The sequence below is a fragment of the Procambarus clarkii genome, chromosome 68, assembly GCF_040958095.1.
Source record: "Procambarus clarkii isolate CNS0578487 chromosome 68, FALCON_Pclarkii_2.0, whole genome shotgun sequence".
In the NCBI taxonomy this organism is placed as follows: Eukaryota; Metazoa; Arthropoda; class Malacostraca; order Decapoda; family Cambaridae; genus Procambarus; species Procambarus clarkii.
The window spans coordinates 6,121,354-6,135,303 of record NC_091217.1 but is presented as its reverse complement, the minus strand read 5'-3'; the positions used below and the strand labels follow the sequence as shown (position 1 = coordinate 6,135,303).

Genomic DNA, 13,950 nt, shown 5'->3' with positions numbered 1-13,950 from the left:
GTTGCAGGTTTAGTGGTGGGAGTTGTGGAAGGGGGGGGGGGGGCTGCAATGGTGGAGGTGGGGGTTGTGGGGGGGGGGGGCAGCAGTGATTGTGGGGGGGGGCAGCAGTGATTGTGTGGTGGGGGTGTCACAATAGTCAGGGGGGGGCCTTGTGGGCTGCCCTGGACCCCCCGCCCCCCCCCCCCAACCTCCAGGTACAAACAACCCCATTAAGCTTATAATGACAACACATTGTACCCCTTTGCTAAATAAATAAATAAGTAGGCTGGCGATTGTTTAATGAATAAAGAGCTCTTGACGATGATTGGTTGATAGCGTGAGTTTTGGACGCTGATTGGCTAGCGAACAATTTGGTATTTTCGCTTGACACTTGAGAGGTCAATGACAACAACACGACTGGATAATGACGGTACCAGATACAGGGTACAACAGTACCAGATACAGGGTACAACAGTATCATTTATTCCATTTCTTCTCCTCCTCCCTTCACTCTTCCCTCTTCCTCTCATCTTCTATTAATTGCTCCCTCCCTCTCTCTCTCTCTCACACACCTCCCTCCCTCTCTCTCCCACACCTCCCTCTCTCTCTCTCTCACACCTCCCTCCCTCTCTCTCACACCTCCCTCTCTCTCTCTCTCTCACACCTCCCTCCCTCTCTCACACCTCTCTCCCTCCCTCTGAACCGTTACCGACAACGCTGTTGGAAATATTGCCATGCAAACAGTAAGATTTGGCTCAAGGGGTCAATACATTCAGGTCTGAAGTAAGGGATGGACAAAGTTAGCTTGGCTCCCACCTCTTTACGGCTCATTTACATACAAACATTCAACATTACCGCGCCTAAACATCCACGAAACAAATTTTGAGCAGGATTTTTGGAATACCTGGTCGTACCAGGCGGCAGAGTTGGCATTTATGACATTATTCTCGAAAAAATCACGCCCACTCGCACGAATATACATATATGTATGTAAAAAAATACACACAATTACCACACAATTTCTCAGTAAGAAAGCAAAAGAAAATGAACAGGTCAACACAAGGAGAGAACAAATGGTTAGTTTCACAACGGATATATATATATATATATATATAAATATATATATAAATATATATATAAATATATATATATATATATATATATATATATATATATATATATATATATATATATATATATATATATATATATATATACAGAAATTGCACAATAACGGTCGAATCGCGTAAAGAGATTGAAATACTTAAGGCAGTTCAGAATAATATAGAGGAAGAAGCCACAGTCGGGCCGGGCCGGGCTTGGGGGAGTAGAAGAACTCCTAGGACGCCATGAAGCAGGTGTCAAGCAGGTACCCCCGGGCCACGCCGGCCATCAGGGGTGGAGAGGCATAAAGCAAGCAGAACGAGGCTGGTAAACACCCCGTGTTACAGTTCGTATTTCAGCACGTCTTTTTATCTTACAGTTTTGTGCGAGGCTGAAAGGCCAAAGGTCGGGGCCAGGAAGAGCTTACGGACTTGGCCGAGCGGTCTGTAGGGCGAGGTTCTTCTTGGCCGAGTTGTCTGTAGGGCGAGGTTCTGCTTGGCCGAGTTGTCTGTAGGGCGAGGTTCTCCTTGGCCGAGTTGTCTGTAGTGGTGTAGTCAACCTCCCCTTTTCCTCTTTCTCTCTCGATCAGTTCTGCTACAATCTCTCTTGTCCTCTTCCGTCTCTGCTCATCTCCCCCCTTCATTCTCTCTTCATACTTCTTCCTCCTTCTAACTTTAAACGTCTCATTTTTCTTTCACATATCTCTCTTCTCCTCTTCTCTTGTTTCATCTTGCTGCCTTGACTCTCATCCCCATAATTACTTCTTCCCATTCTTCTCAGTCTTCTCTTCAGCCATCTCTCTCTCTCTCTCTCTCTCTCTCTCTCTCTCTCTCTCTCTCTCTCTCTCTCTCTCTCTCTCTCTCTCTCTCTCTCTCTCTCTCCCTCTCTCTCTCTTGCTGTTGCTCTTCGTCCACTCTCCTATTCCCATCTCCATTGCTAGCTACCTTCCCACGCTGCCCTTGTGACCTTTTGACGCTGGGTTGAGCATCAGGTGAAGCAGGTGAAGGTGAGGCAGCACCAGCAGCAGCAGGTGAAGGTGAGGCAGCACCAGCAGCAGCAGGTAAAGGTGAGGCAGCACCAGCAGCAGGTGAAGGTGAGGCAGCACCAGCAGCAGGTGAAGGTGAGGCAGCACCAGCAGCAGGTGAAGGTGAGGCAGCACCAGCAGCAGCAGGTGAAGGTGAGGCAGCACCAGCAGCAGGTGAAGGTGAGGCAGCACCAGCAGCAGGTGAAGGTGAGGCAGCACCAGCAGCAGGTGAAGGTGAGGCAGCACCAGCAGCAGCAGGTGAAGGTGAGGCAGCACCAGCAGCAGGTGAAGGTGAGGCAGCACCAGCAGCAGGTGAAGGTGAGGCAGCACCAGCAGCAGGTGAAGGTGAGGCAGCACCAGCAGCAGGTGAAGGTGAGGCAGCACCAGCAGCAGGTGAAGGTGAGGCAGCACCAGCAGCAGGTGAAGGTGAGGCAGCACCAGCAGCAGGTGAAGGTGAGGCAGCACCAGCAGCAGGTGAAGGTGAGGCAGCACCAGCAGCAGGTGAAGGTGAGGCAGCACCAGCAGCAGGTGAAGGTGAGGCAGCACCAGCAGCAGGTGAAGACACAGCAACAGCCTGAACAGCTGCATTAGCAGGGGAAGATTAAGCAGCAGAAGCTGCACCAGCAGCAGCAGAAACAGGCGTAACAGCTGTAGCAAGATCAGGAGCAGCGCCAAGAGCTCCTACACTAGCATCAACAACAGGAGCAACGCAGCAGCAGGAACAGAGCAACAGTAGGAGGAGAACAGCAACAGCAGCGCTGACTTCACTGTTAACCTGAGCTATTAGGCAATTTACAGAATCTCGACGAAATAAATATTTCGGCCCACATTTTCTCTCGCGAGGAAGAAAACTTTACTAGCAGTAAGGAACTGGTTGGTGTGTGTGTGTGTGTGTGTGTGTGTGTGTGTGTGTGTGTGTGTGTGTGTGTGTGTGTGTGTGTGTGTGTGTGTGTGATTACCTAAGTGTAGTTACAGGATGAGAACAACGCTCGTGGAGTCCCGTCTTCCCAGCACTCTTTGTCATATAACACTTTGAAATTACTGACGGTTTTGGCCTCCACCATCTCCTCACCTAATTTGTTCCAGCCGTCTACCACTCTGTTTTCCTGTGTATAACATTTTATAATAAACATTTTTACATATTTTTCAAACATGAGTTTCTTTTTTATATGCCCCATTCTTTGTGGCAAACATTTTCCGTTGTGCATGTTACACATGTCTGTGGCACAGACATGTGTTTAATCTCTTGATGATATATTAATTTTTCCTTCAATGCCTATGACGTTAGGTATATATATATATATATATATATATATATATATATATATATATATACCGCCAAATTGACATCGTTTAAATGTATCCGGTAGTGCAGATATACTTATTAATTAGAATAATTATAGGGCTTTACATAAGCCTTGGATAATCCTCAGTATAATTAGTTAATGATCCATTGCTGATGATGTCACTGGCTATATGAGCTTAGTGTAAATGGATGACTCTTGGAGGTCATCACACAGTGTTGAAGGACATTCAAACTTGTCTAAAACCAGAGTGTTGGACCTGTCACCATCTGTAATGGAGGTAGCTAATTTTAACTCCGCAAACGTCCTCTAATCCTATCAGGAAAATGAGTTAAGGGACACAGTAGACCTCTACTTGTTACCATAATCAATCTCCATGTTTACATTGAACTGATCAGAAAGGAGAGTGCAATTGGTTCTGTTCAACTGTGAACGCTATGCTTCTGAGAGCGTTCACAGCTCATACCTGTGGGAATGTTCCATTATTATTGCATATAAATGTGGTTATATTCTCTCCTCTGGGCCCTGGTGGCTACCATATGCTGCATGCCATAATTATACTCATAAATGCTCTTATTAAACAAATTAACAAATCCACGATGGCCGTGATGAGGGTTCGAACCTACGTCCGAGAGGATCCCAGACGCTGCCTTAACCGACTGAGCTACGACATGGTTAATGCATCACCCTATTGTGATTTCTGTGTGTCTTATTAAACATATCAAACTATCAAAACACGTTTAACTATTATCACTCAGTATACCAGAGCAATGTTCTGTTCATAAAGTATACAAACATGTATTATTATTATTTAGAGGTATACATGTGGTATTTTGTAAGTATTGAACATGTGCTCATTCCGAAGCAATCCAGTTATCTGTGAGAAAATAAAGACTATCATTACTAGTTTGAAATCAATATTTCTACAAATTCTCCACCAATGATTATATTGTGTTATTCCCTGTTATATATACCAATCAAATAAAATTATACATTCAATTCAATTATTGATCTGTCCGAGAGCAAATGATAACATAACTGATAATAATTAAGAATTAATTAACAGGCAATTAACCCGTTATTAAGAGGAGCGCTGAGGCACGGCACGGACTATCCCGTTGTTGTGGTTTTAGATTTAACTACTCAGAACGAAGTGTCCATGTAGCACGGTCTATGGCGAGCCCGTAACCGCTATCCCGGTGACACGGACGTACACACCCTGGTCACGGGCGGGACACCTCACGCCTTCTCCTAGTGTCCCTGCCAGAAGACACGGAGCAGTGAAGACACATTACACGCACACACATTCCTGTGTCCTGCATGTGTCACGTTGCTAGAATTTGGTGACAAACGTAACACATTTGCTAGACAAATGTGTTACGTTTGTCCCTTTGTCCCACTGAACCCAGCCAGCACCACGGCGCTGTGAGCTGATGTCTTGCTCCACTGAGCCCAGCGATTTCTCACTGTGTATACATATATGTATACACAATTTTGGAGAATTGATTTTTCAATTACCATCGACAGTGAAAAGAAACATAAGAAATATTGAGAAAATTCATGTTAGAATTATTAATCTTACTTTTTTCGGTCATATTTAATAATATATGTTTACAAGAAAGACTGCTACCAAAATATACTAATATATGTATACGTGTATAATTTCCCTCCGTGTGCATATAGATACGTGTATATATATATATACAAATACGTTTATACACATACCTATACACATACGTTCACACACACAAATACACATACATATATAGATACGTGCATACATATAGAGACACGTGCATACATATAGACACATGTATACATACAGAGAATACAAGAGGGTGACTTGCGTGGTATGCCGCACCAGGGAAAACAAAAGATCACATTACACTGATGACATAATTAAGCTATTTAATTATTAATCAGGTTGTTCAACATTTGCCTCTAATTATTTTGGTTCTTGTGAAGCTTGTCCTGGTGATCGTGGGGGCGGGGGGGAGGGGGGGGGAGACCGGGACCGGCACGGGGCCCACTAACTGCCTCGTTTCTCCTGCCCTTCTCCAGACCTGCTGATGGGTATGTGATGAGTCTCCTTATCTCCATCCCCACCACGGCACCCACGGACCCATTACCCCCCCCCCCACACCCCCCCCCCCTCACCACACAACCACTACCCCCCCCCCCCTCACCACACAACACCACCACACAACTACCACCACTCACTGCTGGACTGAACAGTGACCCAGAAGTGATGTTTCCCTTTAAAAATAAGCAATTGCGTTGCTGCGAGAAGTGACGTGTTGTGAGGGAGAGAGAGAGAGAGAGAGAGAGAGAGAGAGAGAGAGAGAGAGAGAGAGAGAGAGAGAGAGAGAGAGAGAGAGAGAGAGAGAGAGAATGAATGATCTATTGATATCAAATATTAGTAAACAGTACATAAATCCACCTTGATAATAACTTAATCTTGACACAAATCATTTCAGCTCCAACACTCCGTTTTCTCAGTGACGCGAGTTCATTTACTCTCAGTTTAATCCCCTCAGTAATGTTAAATTGTTTTTAATATAAAGGAGCTTTTTAGTAATTTTATATCACGTTGAGAGAGAACGATATTTTCTTCATTTGTTTATAGTTTTTATAATATAACAGCTCTTATAAAAGCCAGTGCAACAGAGGATTTCCCCCAAACTTCCTTTTCCATTCAATATTTCTGTCGCTTTTGGGGAAACAAACAGAATGTTTATAATAGTTTCTGGTCGCTTTTTAAATTGAAATGAACAGAAAAAGACATTTTTTTCTTTCAGACCCCTAACCTAAATATTATTTTTACACTTTCCAGTGTCGACTTCACTTCCCTGAGGTGGAGAGGGTCAGCTAGACGGTCCTTTGAGTAGGCGTCTCGCCTCCTGGTCTCCGGTCCTGGTCTCCGGTCCTGGTCTCCGGTCCTGGTCTGAGGACCAGTAGTCTTCCAAACACATCAAAACTGTACTTATATACGTACATTTATATAAACGAGTTTTAGACACATTTCAGATACGTATAATCATTTTAACTATATATTGCATAATATACATTCAGAAATTGAAGCTTTTATTTGTCCGTGGCTTATAAAAAATCACTATAGTTGTGGCTACAGTGAAAAGATGTTACAGCTACAGAAATAACTTATAGTTTCAAATTAGAGCTGTAAGCCTTGTATCGGCAACATTGCTTCAAATCATAAAGGTGATATCTGGTATCACCATCATCAAATCATACCATAAGATTTGGCAGGCGATGAGTCACAATAACGTGGCTGAAGTATGTTGACCAGACTACACATTAGAAGGTGAAAGGACGACGACGTTTCGGTCCGTCCTGGACTATTCTCAAGTCGATTGTATATCAGATAAGATATCTGGTATTGTGACTAGGCAAAGCTACCCCAGGCTACAGGTCTTCAGTGCAGAGGTGGACCCTCTTGTTGTCTCCTGACAGTATCCGAGGGTATTGGGGGCCCCAAAGGGGCTTCTGGGGCCCTCGGTATTTTTAATATCGTGTGCTTTAAGGGCCTCCGGCAGCCCTAAGGTCTAGGGGCCCACGGCAGTATCGGTATACATACCAGATACACTACAGACAAGCACAGGCATTCACATTCACGTACAACGGGAGAAAATGAAGACAATTACTCCTCTTTAATCATATCAGACTTTCGATAGCGTGAGAAATATGATTAAAGTAAATCACTAAAATTATTATAAAATGTAATCGAGACAAATAACAATTTAGTTATAATTAAAGAACGATGCTTCGTAAAACATGCAGTAAAGGCCTAAAAAAAGTCTTATAAATCTTATTCACTAATGTGTAATAATTCAACTTCCTTTGAACATAAATTAGCTTGTAATAATTGGCATCACTAGTTATTTGCTGCAGAATATGGAGACCAACAGACACCAGACCTACAGGTGGTACCCTTCTCCCCAGGGACCAACAGACACCAGACCTACAGCTGGTACCCTTCATCCCAGGGACCAACAGACACCAGACCTACAGGTGGTACCCTTCTCACCAGGGACCAACAGACACCAGACCTTAAAGGTGGTACCCTTCACCCCAGGGACCAACAGACACCAGACCTACAGCTGGTACCCTTCTCCCCAGAGACCAACAGACACCAGACCTACAGGTGGTACCCTTCACCCCAGGGACCAACAGACACCAGACCTACAGGTGGTACCCTTCACCCCAGAGACCAACAGACACCAGACCTACAGGTGGTACCCTTCACCCCAGGGACCAACAGACACCAGACCTACAGCTGGTACCCTTCTCCCCAGAGACCAACAGACACCAGACCTACAGGTGGTACCCTTCACCCCAGGGACCAACAGACACCAGACCTACAGGTGGTACCCTTCACCCCAGAGACCAACAGACACCAGACCTACAGGTGGTACCCTTCACCCCAGGGACCAACAGACACCAGACCTACAGGTGGTACCCTTCACCCCAGAGACCAACAGACACCAGACTATACAGCTGGTACCCTTCACCCCAGGGACCAACAGACACCAGACTCTACAGCTGGTACCCTTCTCCCCAGGGACCAACAGACACCAGACCTTAAAGGTGATAACTACACCTGAACCAGATTGAGCTTCACCATGGTGGACGAAAGGATCCGACATTTGGATAATTCAATATTGTTTTTTGGAAAAGCTCATTCGGATAAACAATTTGATAAATATTATTACAAAGTGAATCAAATGCGACAGTAGAAAGAAGTTATGTTGGGTGTTAATAGTTTGACATGCTTGCGAGTCCTCAATGACGAAAGTGAAAATTAGATACATTCAAAACACACACACACACACACACACACACACACACACACACACACACACACACACACACACACACACACACACACACACACACACACACACATACACACACACACATACACACACACACACACACACACACACACACACACACACACACACACACACACACACACACACACACATACACACACACACACATATACACACCGCTACACAGGTATCATCTGGGAGAGGAAATTCTTCAGGAGTCAGAGAAGGAAAAAGACTTGGGGGTTGATATCACGCCAGACCTGTCTCCTGCAGCACATATCAAGCGGATAACATCAGCGGCATATGCCAGGCTGGCCAACATACGAACGGCATTCAGAAACTTGTGTAAAGAATCATTCAGAACTTTGTATACCACATATGTCAGGCCAATCCTGGAGTATGCAGCCCCAGCATGGAGTCCATATCTAGTCAAGGATAAGACTAAACTGGAAAAGGTTCAAAGGTTTGCCACCAGACTAGTACCCGAGCTGAGAGGTATGAGCTACGAGGAGAGACTACGGGAATTAAACCTCACTTCGCTGGAAGACAGAAGAGTTAGGGGGGACATGATCACCACATTCAAGATTCTGAAGGGGATTGATAGGGTAGATAAAGACAGTCTATTTAACACAAGGGGAACACGCACAAGGGGACACAGGTGGAACTGAGTGCCCAAATGAGCCACAGAGATATTAGAAAGAACTTTTTTAGTGTCAGAGTGGTTGACAAATGGAATGCATTAGGAAGTGATGTGGTGGAGGCTGACTCCATACACAGTTTCAAGTGTAGATATGACAGAGCCCGATAGGCTCATGAATCTGTACACCTGTTGATTGACGGTTGAGAGGCGGGACCAAAGAGCCAGAGCTCAACCCCCGCAAACACAACTAGGTGAGTACAACTAGGTGAGTACACACACACACACACACACACACACACACACACCAGCAGAGTAGTGAACAAATAGAATGCACTATGTAGAATAAGGTGGTGGCAGCAGATTCAATACACAACTTCTAATGTAGCTATGAAAAAACCTAATGTGCTTGAAGACCTGTACACCAATAGACTGAATGATGACAATCGGGACCAGAGAGCTGAAGCTCATCCTCCACAAGCACAACCAGGTAAAAATTATATGAAAAGTGCACACGAGATCAATAAAGGAATATATAAAAATGCCATTGATAAAAGCAGGGTTAGACAGCTCCCAGCCAGCAAATGAAATACCTGAGCTTCCTCTGGCGTTCCTTCGTCGACGCCACGGGGCCCGCAGCTCCGTGCCCTGCCCACCGACACACAGGTGCTTACAGTGGCCTAGACAGGTGCTCACGAGGGAGGCCTAGACAGGTGCTCAAGAGGGCCTAGACAAGTTTACACTGAACCTAAACACGGTACACGGTACCTAACCTTGAGGTTACCTTGAGGTGCTTCCGGGGCTTAGCGTCCCCGCGGCCCGGTCGTCGACCAGGCCTCCTGGGGTACCCAACCATTGGGTACCCAACAAGAATCGTGTAGAACCAAATGCAGAGGTGCAGGCCTGAACAGGTTAAGCACAGAGCAGACACAGGTGTACAGCAGAAGCACAGCTACACACTCACAATACAAGGAATTGCCTGGCAACAAACAAGAGACTTGAATCTACAAACCTAAAATGAGAACACTGCGACACAGAAACGCAGATCAAACATCCATGAACAGATTTAGATATAAAAAAACAAAAACTCACACACGTGATATGCTTGAGAATGTAAGAATGCCAGTTATCCCTGAATGACATTGTATTATTTATACAATACTTTCAAGAAGCTGGTTTACATCAATCGCTGTCGACATTCACTTACTGCCAAGCCTCAGTCTTGGTGGAACACGGCACGTCACGCGGCTCTGACCTTTATTCTCAGTCACATCTAACGCAAGTTTATATTTACCAAACAACTATCGCTTATTGCTGGGCAAATATAGTTTTCACTGTCTATATTTACAACACCAAGGCGGTTATTTTCCGACACAGGTGACTCGTCAAAACACGACTCGAGCGTTCGGAACTTCTCATTGTTATGTTTTAAATATGATTATTTTAAAACAAAATAGCAGGGCAAGAAATGCAGCAAAATATTATATTTTTTTCCATTTTGACCGGCTGTACAAACTTCATTTATATTAGGGACATTAATTATAGGAGAATTCGTTACCTGTTGACATTGTGGTGAGGTTACCTGGTGAGGTTACCTGGTGAGGTTACCTGGTTAAGTTTATGGGCTTGCTGACCAAAGGACCGCTACAGCACCACGGAATACTCGATTGTATGGAGCTTCCCGCTCTCTCTCTCTCTGGCGGCAACGAATCTATGATGTCTCTCTCGCTGTGTGTGTATGTGTGCTCACCTAGTTGTGCTTGCGGGGGATGAGCTCTGGCTCTTTGGTCCCGCCTCTCAACTGTCAATCAACCGGTGTACAGATTCCTGAGCCTACTCGGCTTTATCATATCGACATTTGAGACTGTGTATGGAGACAGCCTCCACCACATCACTGCCTAATGCATTTCACCTATTAACTACTCTGACACTGAAAAGGTTCTTTCTAGCGTCCCTGTGGCTCATTTGGGTACTTAGTTTCCACCTGTGTTTCACTTGTTCGCGTACCACCTGTGTTAAACAGTTTATCCTATATGAGATCATTTACATATATCAGAAACAGTATAGGTCCAAGGACTGAACCCTGCGGGACTCCACTGGTGACGTCTCGCCAATCTGAGACCTCACCCCTCACAGTGACTCGTTGTCTCCTGTTGCTTAGGTACTCCCTTATCCAATGGAGTACCTTCCCTTTCACTCCAGCCTGCATCTCCAGCCTTTTCGCTAGCCTCTTGTGTGGTACTGTGTCAAAGGCTTTCTAGCAATCCAAAATATACAGTCTGCCCACCCCTCTCTTTCTGTGTGTGTGTGTGTGTGTGTGTGTGTGTGTGTGTGTGTGTGTGTGTGTGTGTGTGTGTGTGTGTGTGTGTGTGTGTGTGTGTGTGTGTGTGTGTGTTCGTTCGTCCATAATTTCTACCACCATCTACGATAATGTTTACCTTTTTTGCATATATAAATGCACAGACAGGTACATACACACCGTATATTTACATATACGCGATCACGCAAAATTTAGAAACAACTCACACAGGAGGGACTGTCAGCACCTCACACAGGAGGGACTGTCAGCACCTCACACAGGAGGGACTGTCAGCACCACACACAGGAGGGACTGTCAGCACCACACACAGGAGGGACTGTCAGCACCACACACAGGAGGGACTGTCAGCACCACACACAGGAGGGACTGTCAGCACCACACACAGGAGGGACTGTCAGCACCACACACAGGAGGAACTGTCAGCACCTCACACAGGAGGGGACTGTCAGCACCTCACACAGGAGGGGACTGTCAGCACCACACACAGGAGGGACTGTCAGCACCTCACACAGGAGGAACTGTCAGCACCTCATACAGGAGGGACTGTCAGCACCACACACAGGAGGGACTGTCAGCACCACACACAGGAGGAACTGTCAGCACCTCACACAGGAGGGACTGTCAGCACCTCACACAGGAGGGACTGTCAGCACCACACACAGGAGGGGACTGTCAGCACCTCACACAGGAGGGACTGTCAGCACCACACACAGGAGGGACTGTCAGCACCACACACAGGAGGGACTGTCAGCACCACACACAGGAGGGACTGTCAGCACCTCACACAGGAGGGACTGTCAGCACCTCACACAGGAGGAACTGTCAGCACCTCACACAGGAGGGACTGTCAGCACCTCACACAGGAGGAACTGTCAGCACCACACACAGGAGGGACTGTCAGCACCTCACACAGGAGGAACTGTCAGCACCTCACACAGGAGGGACTGTCAGCACCTCACACAGGAGGGACTGTCAGCACCTCACACAGGAGGGACTGTCAGCACCTCACACAAGAGGGACTGTCAGCACCACACACAGGAGGGACTATCAGCACCTCACACAGGAGGGACTGTCAGCACCTCACACAAGAGGGACTGTCAGCACCACACACAGGAGGGGACTGTCAGCACCTCACACAGGAGGGACTGTCAGCACCTCACACAGGAGGGACTGTCAGCACCTCACACAAGAGGGACTCAGCTCTTCCCTAACCCTCTGAGAGCACATATTTACTAACACTCATTACTTGCTCTGTGTCAGAGCAATGTGCACAGTTTGTGTACATATTCTATAGCTGCACAATACTTGTGTACTCACTTGTGTACACGTTCTCCACCCGTGTGTACAGTGACTTATGCAATTGCGAACATGTTGTCCAGCTGAACATTGCTGAAGTATACAAACGTTCGTGAGTTCGGAAATGCACGTCAGAAAATGTACTTGTACGAACATATTCTCGAGTGAGGATGCACACATCTGACTACTGCTGACCCGCACCCGCACACGCACACGCCAGCCTAGTCAATCCTACACTGCAGTGCGGCGCTTAAGATGAGCAGGCCTGGCGTGTGTTTACGGAGGGCCCAACAGCGTACGCTTTACGCCAGTTCTCGTTCAGCTTGAACCGCTGAGGAGCAGCTCTCTCCCTCCCGTGGTTCCTGGAGGGCGGAGGAAGAGGAAGGGGAGCAGTGGCCAGGGGCCATCAACACTCAGGGACACGAGCCAGGGGCCAGGGACATGAGCCAGGGGCCAGGAAAGACGCACCACACACTACAACACAGCGCCTGGCGGATGACAACCGCTCAGTCAGGCCACCCGCGTACGACTGAGCTCTCACAGGCTCTCCCTGTCCCTCTCTCTCTCCCTCTCCCTCTCTCTCCCTCTCTCTCTCTCTCTCTCCCTCCGCAGGGCTTCTCCCACGCCTGCTCTATTTCCTGCCCAATTCTGCTTTCCACACTTGTATGTTTTCTTGGTTGGCGTGATTGCCTATTGGTGGTTAACCAATTGGGGTTAAGGAAGCATAGGAATCTGCGCGTGGTGGTCCGCCTGCTTTATTTTACACAGATTTATTGTAACTTTCCAGTCGTGGTTCACTCTGCCACCTGCTGGAGCCCTGTGGTGGGCTCCACGCCATACTTGTTGACTGACACCTACCCTGTTGACACACATGACACCTGTTGACTGACACCTACCCTGTTGACACACCCATGACACCTGTTGACTGACATCTACCCTGTTGACACACACATGACACCTGTTGACTGACACCTACCCTGTTGACACACATGACACCTGTTGACTGACACCTACCCTGTTGACACACACATGACACCTGTTGACTGACACCTACCCTGTTGACACACACATGACACCTGTTGACTGACACCTACCCTGTTGACACACACATGACACCTGTTGACTGACACCTACCCTGTTGACACACATGACACCTGTTGACTGACACCTACCCTGTTGACACACACATGACACCTGTTGACTGACACCTACCTCTCATCCTCCCCCACCACTTCTTTCATTTTTCTTAAACTGTTCCTCTTCTCTCTTTCCTTACACCACTCCTCCTCCTCCCTCCATTCTCTCACATCGTTTACTCTTGTTATTCTCTTGTATTACCTTCTTGACTTATTTCCCTCTTTCATAACTCCATCCTTCCCTTCCCTTCCTAATTCCTTGCCTCCCTCTTCGTTCTCTGCATTCTTCCCATCTTT

The 13,950-nt window shown here is 46.6% G+C and overlaps 1 protein-coding gene across 2 annotated transcripts in view; it reads right to left on the bottom strand.

Annotated features, from left to right (window-relative positions):
* The window catches only part of LOC123774778 (uncharacterized), a 285,909-nt gene that overhangs the window by 109,514 nt on the left and 162,445 nt on the right, over nucleotides 1-13,950 (bottom strand). The window contains exon 1 of one of the 2 annotated variants that reach the window (XM_045769373.2): nucleotides 12,986-13,048. The exons of the other annotated variant lie outside the window; for it this stretch is intronic. The gene's annotated coding sequence lies outside the window, so the exon portion shown is untranslated. Of the gene's footprint in view, nucleotides 1-12,985; nucleotides 13,049-13,950 lie in introns of those variants that run through there. 2 annotated transcript variants of the gene reach the window in all.